Source organism: Erinaceus europaeus, chromosome 7 (assembly GCF_950295315.1).
Source record: "Erinaceus europaeus chromosome 7, mEriEur2.1, whole genome shotgun sequence".
NCBI lineage: Eukaryota > Metazoa > Chordata > Mammalia > Eulipotyphla > Erinaceidae > Erinaceus > Erinaceus europaeus.
Genome location: NC_080168.1, coordinates 6,459,828 through 6,470,317, shown reverse-complemented (window position 1 = coordinate 6,470,317; position 10,490 = coordinate 6,459,828).

The following is a 10,490-nucleotide window of genomic DNA, read 5'->3' as shown; positions in this document are numbered from 1 at the left end:
CCCCTGTGCTCTACTTGTCACTCTTTATACACTGTAACCTCACATTCATCATCCCTACCAAAGTGTCATTTATAATATTTATCTGGTGGGCATATGAACTTTGCTGGTTGCAGCTATATAAGTATGGTTACCCAAAGGAGAAGGGAAGGGGAGGCAGGTGTTTTCCTTATTTAAGAGTATGCCAGATGTAGCCACACAGGGAACATATGCACCCCCATGTTCATAGCTGCATTATTCACAATAGCCCAAAGATGGAAAAAACCCAACTGCCCACTGACAGATGGCTGGCTAGAGAAGGTAAGGGATATATACTCATGGAGTACTGTTCAGCAATTTCAAAAGATAATAATGCATCATTTGAGCCAAAAATGAATGGAACTGGAGGTGATTATGCTTAGTGAAGTAAGTAAAGAAATGAAAGACAACTACCAGAAAGTTTCACTCATTTGTGGATCTAGAGAACTGAAATTTACATGAATGAGGAGGAGGAGGAGCGTGGAGAGGAGAAGGGGAAGAAGAAGAAGAAGGAAAAAAAAAAAAATCACCCTCTATCTAAGACCTTGGGAGAACGTGGTGGTTTTCATTGGAGTGATGGGGTTACAGGACTGTAGAGGAATATGCGTGGAACTCTACCCCAATTATCTTATAAACTTGTAAATCACTATTAAATCACTAATAAAATAGAGTAAATGCCAAAACATTAGTTTGTTGTTTTCTTTTCTTTTACCAGAGCACTACTCAACTCTGGCTTATGGTGGTGCAAGGGATTGAACCTGGGACTTTGAAGCCTCAGACATGAGAGTCTCTTTGCATAACCATTATGCTATTTACCCTGCCCCAAAAACATTAATTGAAGGCCTATCTTAGGCTACCTGCCCTTGCATCTCTTAGTACACTCTTTGCAGAGCCAGTTTTTTTTTTTTTTTTTTTTTTTTGGAGGGGGGCAGGCAGGAGATTCACCTTTCTTATTCAGTTACATTATTTTTTTTCTTTTTACTAGAGCACTTCTCAGCTCTGATTTATGGTGGTATGGGGGAATTGAACCTGGGACTTTGGAGCCTCAAGCATGAGAGTCTCTGCAGAACATTATGCTATCTACTCCCACCCTAGTAGTTCATTTTCCATCTTTTTTTAAAATCTTTATTTATTTATTGGATAGAAACAGTCAGAAATCAAAAGGGAAGGGAGTGATAGAGAGAGGAAGAGACAGACACCTGCAGCCCTGCTTCACCACTCACAAAGATTTCCCCTGCAAGTGGGAACCAGGGGGCTTGAACCCAGCTCTTTGTGCCTTGTAATGTGTGTTCAACGATGTGCAGCACCACTGGGCCCCTACATTATTCTGAATAGTTTAATTAAAATTCTAAGTAGAATAGCAATCTGAGAATCATATGCTACATTCATTCAAGTTACTTCTTCTTCTAGCGTTTGCCATTCAAGTTACTAATGCGTACTAAGTCCTAAGACTGCAGAGATAAACATTAGGCATTTTCTATTTAAATAATGTATACTTAGATATTAACTTTAAGTAATTTAATCTTGGGAGGATACTAAAGTATTTGTTGCAAATGAAGGTGTCCTAACAAAATATAGAAAGAAGACTAAGGGGACGAGGCAGTGGCATACCTGGTGAACTGCACACATTACAGTGCACAAGGACATAGGTTCAAGGCCCAGGTCCCCCCACCTGCTTGGGGAAAGCTTCACAAAGGGTAAAGCAGGGATGCAGGTGTCTCTCTGTTGTTTTTTTTTTTTTCTTTCCTCTCTACCTCCCCCATCTCTCTCAATTTCTGTCTCTATCCAATAATAAATATATTTGAAAGAAAGAAGAAAAAGGAAGAAAGACAAAATAGATTTCAGTCGAGAGAAAGATATCAAAGAGGCTGTAGCGACCTTTTTTATAGACTAGTTCCCTGGGCTCTTGATTCCAGCAGTGTTTATTCCAGAAAGACCAGGAGAGTTCAGCTTTCCAGAATGGCCTCACACAGAGTCGTCCTGAGAGGTGATTCCAGCAGTGTTTATTCCAGAAAGACCAGGAGAGTTCAACTTTCCAGAATGGCCTCACACAGAGTCGTCCTGAGCGGTGATTCCAGCAGTGTTTATTCCAGAAAGACCAGGAGAGTTCAGCTTTCCAGAATGGCCTCACACAGATTCGTCCTGAGAGGTGACAGGCTGCTGGCCAACGATACAGATTTAGGCCTTTCTTTACAGTTCTCACATCTGACCATCAGACCAACTTTCAAATCTTGAAAAAGGAATGTAGATTTTGTTATTTAAAGGAGAAATCTGCGGCCAGAGAGGTGGTTCAGTGTCGTTTTCGAAGGGTTAGGTTGTTTTCGCTGGGCTGGCTTCAGGGGCAGGTAACAGACGACCAGGGACTCATAGTTGAGCTGTAGGCAGTATCTCTTTATTCATGCAGGACGCAGCACAATCTAAGACGAGCTAAGCTAAACTCAAGGTAAAGTACTCTAAAACTCACAATGCTGTCTTTATATATACTTCCCAAGTAGGGTGGAAACAGGATGTGACATAGAGAGGGTGGAGAGAAAAGTGACTCGTGAAAATCAGAGTGTGACAAAGAGAGGACCAGGGTGTGACAAGGAGGGGGGTTGGAGCAAAAACATATCATGAAACAGTGGGGATTGAACCAATGCCCTGGAGGGAGGTGCTTGTTAACAGCGGTTATATAAATAGAATGAAGTGGTTATGTAAAAAGAATAGTGTTAAGCAGGGGGGATTTAAACCAAATGAAACAGAAGGGGTCTCATGCATACCAACAATTCCCCCTTTCTTTTTAACTAATGGCCATTGCGGGGTGAACAGAAATGTATATTGTACAGGCGTTTTCAAAAGAACTGGCATATGACATGGAAAACAAAATAGGCGAGCAGCAATAACCAGTGTGATGCCAAGTGGAGCTTTTCTTGCCTCAAAGGGCAAGGCCTAGCAGGCGAAAGGGCATTTATTGCCTCTGGGAACGCTTCATGCCTCTGGGGGCATCTCTTGCCTCAAAGGGCGTTTCCTGCCTCTGTGGGCATCTCTTGCCTCTTGGGGCGCTTCATGCCTCTGTGGGCATAACCTAATAAGGAGGGGGAGTTTTCTGCCTCTGGGACAGAGCCTGCAGGCGAGGGGACATGGTCTATAAAGTCTCAAGGCAATTGGCTGAAGTTAGTCTTTGAGAAACACAGCTGTGTGTACCAGTAAGTCCGATGGAGGTGTCAGTCCAAAGTAGCTGACCACAGAAGAAAATGCCGGAGGATGAAACGCTGCACATCTGTCTCGATGGGGAATGTTAGCCACCAGAATTCTGCTTTTCTGTAGAGAGTGAGCTTTCGAGTCTGTGAATCTGTTTCTTCAGGCCGTGCCAGGTCACATCATTGGTTTCCAGGGGCGATGTCAGAGAACAGGGGTCCAAATGGATTTCCGGGAATTCCATTTGAGTAGATGCTTTTTCATGTGAAGACTTTGACAGCTGAAATTCACTTACTTGTCAAACAAAACTTGTAGCAGATTAGAAGTTTACTATAATTGATAACTCCATTATAATTGGAAGTCCTTTCTAGTATGATTTTAAGGTTGTTTAAACAGTTTAAACTCAATAAAATGTGGAAAGGTAAACAGAAGAACCACGGTTAAAAGCCTCAGGCATGAGAATAATTAACATAATCATTGCACTATCTGCCCCACCCATAACTCATACAGTTTTCAGGATTAAACGTTTCAGATTCATGTCAAGACGTAAAAGAGAAATCAAAGGAGGAAAAAACATTTTTTTGGATTGTTTCTGGATGTCTCTAGAAATCATGGCTGCGTCCAGCATTTTTTTTTTTTTTAAGTCAATGTCAAACAAAAATTCAGTCATTCAAATCATTCTCTTATGTAACGCAACTTGAACCAGATTATCAAGATCTCATCATGTAGGATTAAGAATCCCGGAGGGCGACCTAGTCCAAAAAGGTCCTCGAAATTCCATTTAGGGTGTTTCTGACTGTTCCTGCTGGATTGCTTCAGGCACCCATTTTTAAAAGCATCTTCCCACCGAAGAAAGAATCCAATCAGGAGAGTAGAAGTAACCACATGTCTCCATACTTGGGAACTGCCAGGGTACTCGAGAATGCTCCTCAAACTAGAGTAGTCCTTCTCCATGGGAAACATGCGAGAAGAAGTCCAGAAAGTCCCAGGGGAAATCCCCATGCATATCCCAAGGTCTACGATCACGGTCATAAAGAACCAAATTGTGGCCCGGAGCAAAATGTAGTCCTTTTCCTCAGGAAACATGGGAGAGGGAATCCAGAAAGTCCAAGGAGAAATCTCCGTGCATCTCCCAAGCTCTATGATCCCGGTCATAAGAAACCAAAGTTCCCGGTGAGGGAACCGAAGTGTGGCCCAGAGTAAAATGTTCCAGAGACAGAGAAACTGTCTCATAATGAAACAGTAGAGGCTTTGGCAAACCTCTTCGTAAGTAGAAGAGAAGACCATAGTGCATAGGTAGGCAAAGTCTTCACTTATCTGGGAGTTGCGCAGGTCTGGTCCCACGTTGTAGGCGCCATATGTCGTTTTCGACGGGTTATGTTGTTTTCTCTGGGCTGGCTTCAGGGGCAGGTAACAGACGACCAGGGACTCATAGTTGAGCTGTAGGCAGTATCTCTTTATTCATGCAGGACGCAGCACAATCTAAGACGAGCTAAGCTAAACTCAAGGTAAAGTACTCTAAAACTCACAATGCTGTCTTTATATATACTTCCCAAGTAGGGTGGAAACAGGATGTGACATAGAGAGGGTGGAGAGAAAAGTGACTCGTGAAAATCAGAGTGTGACAAAGAGAGGACCAGGGTGTGACAAGGAGGGGGGTTGGAGCAAAAACATATCATGAAACAGTGGGGATTGAACCAATGCCCTGGAGGGAGGTGCTTGTTAACAGCGGTTATATAAATAGAATGAAGTGGTTATGTAAAAAGAATAGTGTTAAGCAGGGGGGATTTAAACCAAATGAAACAGAAGGGGTCTCATGCATACCAACAGTTCAGTAAGCAGAGTGTGGTTTGCCTGTATGATGCCCCAGGTTCAGTCCCTCACAGTAGAACATAAGATACTCTGTTTGTTCTCTCATAAAAATAAAAGTGTTGGGGAAACCCAGTGGTGGTACACCCAGATGAACACTCCATATCCCCAGCACACATTACCATCTGAAAGGACTTGGGTTCAGGCCCCTGTGGTGGGTGGTAGGGTGGTTCACTTAGTGAAGCAGGTCTGCAGGTATCTTTTTGGATTTTGTTTGTTTGTTTGTTTTTACCAGAGCACTGCTCAGCTCTGCTTTATGAAGGTGCAGGGAATTGAACCTGGAGCCTCAAGCATGGGAGTCTCTTTGCATAACCATTATGCTATCTACCCCCTCTGTCTTTTTATTTATTTATCTATTATCTTCTACATGCATAACATTTCTCAGTTTTCCATACAACAATACAACCCCCACTAGGTCCTCTGTCATTCATTTTGGACCTGTATTCTCCCCCCACCTGTCGCCACCCCCAGAGTCTTTTACTTTGGTGCAATACACCAATTCCAGTTCAGGTTCTACTTGTGTTTTCTCTTCTGATCTTCTTTGTCAACTTCAATTTTCTTCTAATTAAAAAAAAAGGATGGGGAGTCGGGCTGTAGCACAGTGGGTTAAGCACAGGTGGCGCAAAGCACAAGGACCGGCCTAAGGATCCCGGTTCGAGCCCCCCACTCCCCACCTGCAGGGGAGTCGCTTCACAGGCGGTGAAGCAGGTCTGCAGGTGTCTGTCTTTCTCTCCCCCTCTCTGTCTTCCCCTCCTCTCTCCATTTCTCTCTGTCCTCTCCAACAAAAACATCAATAATAACTACAACAATAAAACAACAAGGGCAACAAAAAGGAATAAATAAATAAATAAATAAATAAATTTTAAAAAGGAGGGTGGGGTTAGATAGCACAATGGTTATGCAAAGAGACTCTCATGCCTGAGGCTCCAAAGTTCCAGGTTCAATCTCCTACACCACCATAAGCTGAGTAGGGCTTGGGTAAATAAATACATAAAGAAGAAAACATTTGCTAAATGAGAAATCACTGTTCTGCATGAGCCCGTTGTTAGTGTTTGCAAACTACTGAATAATAGGAATCACAGTAGAAGTCAATGTTTTAGTCTTTCCTGTAGAGAATACATAATGTTCCTCATAGCCTGGGATAGGCTAATTATGGTATAGGCTAATTATGAAGTAGGATTAGAGCACCATCTTGTGGCCAAAGTCTATACAATGCTGATCACAAAAAAGTAATTTTTGTTCATGCCTGGGAACGAAATTCCAATTCATAGTTTACTTTCCTGCTTCTTCACTGCCTTCCCCCTGCAGGGGGGCCTGGGGGCTTGAACCTGGGTCTCTGTGTATTGTAATGTGTGCGCTTAACCAAGTGCATCACTGCCCAGTCCCAACAGCTTACTTTCCTAACACCACATAACACATGTTGAAGACAATAGTCTGCATTTTGATCTACACGTATAGCGAAAACACAGTATGTGCTTTAAAAACAAACAAAAAGCTTATTTAGTCAGTTTTGTAGACTTCATATTTTTGGCTAAGGAATGTTTTAGGGGCAACTTTGTGGGCAGGGAACTGGGGAGTGGAAAAAAGGTGAGGAAGGGTTGGGGGAGATAGCTTAATGGTTCTACAAAGGACTTCTAAGCCTGAGACACCGGAGACCCGAAGTTCAATCCTGTACACCACCATAAGCCAGAGCTGAGCAGTGCCCTGGTGAAAAAAGAAAGAGCTGGAGAAGTGTGTTCAAATTTCAAAACAGCATACCAGGAGCTGCGACACAAACAGTAGACTAAAGGGTCTGCAAGTAGAAACATCCTGAGTTCAATCCCCAGCACACCGTATGCCAGACTGATGCTCCAGTTCTTTTTGTCTCATTGATAATTAAAAAAAAAAAACTTAATGTCTCCTCAGACCAAGTTACATATTTGTCAGAAAGCCAGTCCTCCAAATGGTCATTGAGTGTTCTGGCTCACACACACTCTTCACCACACCCTCAAAGTCACATGTCCCACACATCTTAGAAAGATAGGAAACTAAATAGCTGTCAGAGGTCCGTTCCAAATTTGGAGCTATTTTGGACAGAGCTACGCAAGTCTGTCAATCATCTATTTTCCACATCAACCCATGATAACTGAGTGCCTTTAAAGTGCTTTTAACAATTTAACTTCAGGGTGGGAGAGTCAGTACAGTAATTATACAAAGAGATTCTTTTTCTTTTTCCTTTTTTAAATTTTTATTTATAAAAAGGAAACACTGACAAAATAAACCATAGGATAAGAGGGGTACAACTCCACACAATTCCCACCGAGAATAGGAAAGCTATCAGGGGAGGGGATGGGATACGCAGTTCTGGTGGTGGGAACTGTGTGGATTTGTACCCCTTTTATCCTATGATTTTTATTTTCTTTTCATAAATAAATTTAAAAAAAACAAAGAGATTGAGGAGAAGGGTTAGACAAGAGAGGGCAAGAGAGAAAGTTATCTGCATGCCTCCTCCACCCTCATGAAGCATCCTCCCTCAAGTGGGAAGCAGGGGATCAAGCCTGGGTCCTTGGGAATGCTAATTTGTGTGCTTAACCAGGTGCACCACCACCTGATTTCCCTGCAGAGACTCTCATGCCTGAGGCTCCAATTGGGTTCAGTCTCCTGCACTGCCAGAAGCCAGAGCTGAGCTGTGCTTTGTTAAAAGGGTAAAAAAAATGGAAAACCAAACAATAGCAGTTTAGAATAGTTTACTTGCAACTGTATTGAAATGACATTTTTATTTTTTTTAAATACTTTATTTATTTTAGTTTTGAGAGAGATACAGAGGGAAAGAGAAACACCAGAGCACTGCTCAGCTCTGGTTTATGGTGGTGGTGGTGGGGGGGGGGGAATTGAACCTGGGACTTTGGAGCCTCAGGCATGAGAGTCTGTTTGCGTAACCACTATGCTATCGCCCCCACCAGAAATGACTTTTTTTTTTTTTTTTTTGCCTCCAGAGTTACTGCTGGGGCTCGGTAGCTACACTACTAATCCACTGCTCCTGGAGGCCTTTTTCCCCACTTGTTGCCCTTGTTCATCATTGTTGTTAATATTATTGTTGTTGGATAGGACAGAAAGAAACTAAGAGAGGAGGGGAAGACAGAGAGAGGGAGAGAAAGACAGACACCTGCAGACCTGCTTCACCGTCTGTGAAGCGACTCCCCTGCAGGTGGGGAGCCAGGGGGCTCGAACTAGGATCCTTCCGCCCATCCTTACACTTCGTGCCATGTACACTTAACCCACTGCGCTACCACCCAGCCCCGAAATGACATTTTTATAAGGGGTATAAATGTCTTCATACTCGCAAAGTAGTTTTCATGAAGCAGAGCCAGACTTGTTCCCTATGTAAACGTAGAAGCGGGCAAGCTCAAGAAGTTTGCTAATCTAAGGATAAAGATAGTTCCCCTCCAACCCTGTGAATTCAAAATAGCAACTGCCCTGAGGAAGACAAATGCCAGGCCAAGCCATCAGCACTGTGTATGGTGAGACTACAATCTCTCATATATGTGTGTGTGTGTATTATTCTTTTTTAATTATTTATTATTGATAGAGATAGAAATTGAGAGAAAGGGAGACAGACAGCTGTAGCCTGAGATTACCACCTCTTTTGTCTTTTATCCATGAGATGCCTCTCAAATCATGCTTATTTATTGTAGCATTTTTTAAATTTTTATTTATAAAAAGGAAACACTCACAAATCCAAGATAAGAGAGGTACAACTCCACACAATTCCCACCACAACTCCATATCCCATTCCTTTCCCTTATAGCTTTCCTATTCTTTATCCCTCTGGGTGTATAGACCCAGGGTCATTATGGGGTGCAGAAGGTGGGAGGTCTGGCTTCTGTAATTGCTTCCCTGCTGAACTTATGGTAGTTTTTTTTCCTCCTTTGATCCTGTATTTCTAATAACTGAATTATTAGGAGTTGAAGTTAACTCTCAAAGAAAGGTGAAACCATTTACATTCAAACTACCACATGAAGGAGGCACACCTGCTTAAGCCCACACAAGTGCAAGGCTCACCATGTACAAGGACCAGGGTTCAAGCCTGGGGGAAGCTATGGGAGCGATGAATATTGCTGATGTTATCTCTTTCTCCTTATCAGTCACCCCTTCCCCTATTTCTCTATTCTATTAAATAAAAAGAAAAAAAAAAGGTGGTGGTGGGAATAGCCACCAGGAGCTGTGGATTCACCCTTGTAGGCAGACAGAGGCCAGAGATAACCCTAATTGCAAAAACAAAAAACCAAGTGAGTTTATGCTTAACTTTTCTCTTGCAACAGCCTCTGGTGTAGAAGTGGTGACCATAAACCCTTGCACACAACACAGTAATCAGTCAAGAAAGGAATTGTATTTATTTTTTGCCTCCAGGATTATCACTGGGCCTTGGTGCCTACTCTATGAATCCATTGCTTCCGGTGGCCATTTTTTCTGTTTTATTGGATAGAACAGAGAAATTGAGAGGGGAGAAGATAGAAACGAGGGGGAGAAAGATAGACACCTGTAGGCCTGCTTCACTATTTGTGAAGCAACTCCCCTGTAGGTGGGGAGCTGGGGGCTCGAACTGGGATCCTTGCACTAAGTACTATGTGCGCTTAACCAGTGCACCACCACCCAACCCCAATAAAGGAATTTTAAAGGTCCTTCATCTTCCTCAATAAAAGGACTCCATGGGAAAAGGATTATTTGAACATTTTGTCTCTTTTGAAAACTTTTCAACTCCCAAGTGCTACTTTTCCTGCTATCACTACTGGCAGCCTAAAACTGAAAAATTTTAGCTGCCAAAAAATTAAAAAATAACGCGTTCAAAGGGAATTTGCAGTTGCAGGGTTATTGAACATAAAGGCTTATAGAACTAGAACCTAGCCAGTAAAATAGTAGCTACAGAAATGGAAGGTTAAATTGAATTTTTCCCATTAGAATAAACATTTTTAGCTTTTGGTTTTCAGTTTCCTTTAGAAACATTTTTCTGACATTTGTTTTACAAAAATTCAACTACGAAAAAATTGAAACTGAGTGACTATGCTGCTGTTTTTCCTTTTATTTTTTTAAAAGGCTTTTTATCTTTATTTATTCATTGGATAGAGACAGGCCAGAAACTGAGAAGAAAGGGGGTGATAGGAAGGGAGAGAGAGACAGACCCCTGCGCCTGCTTCACCACTCACAAAGCTTTCCCCTTGGAGGTAGGGACCAGGGGCTCGAACCTTGATCTTTGTACACTGTAACATGTGCGCTCAACTAAGTGCACCACTACCTGGTCCTGTTTCTCCTTTTAACCGTAACACACTGCTTGACTCTGGCTCACAGCACTGCTGAGAATCGAACTTGGTACTTTTGGTGCCGCAGATATGAGTCTTTTTGAATCACCACTATGCTGTCTCCCTAGTTCGGGAACTGAATGACTATAAAAC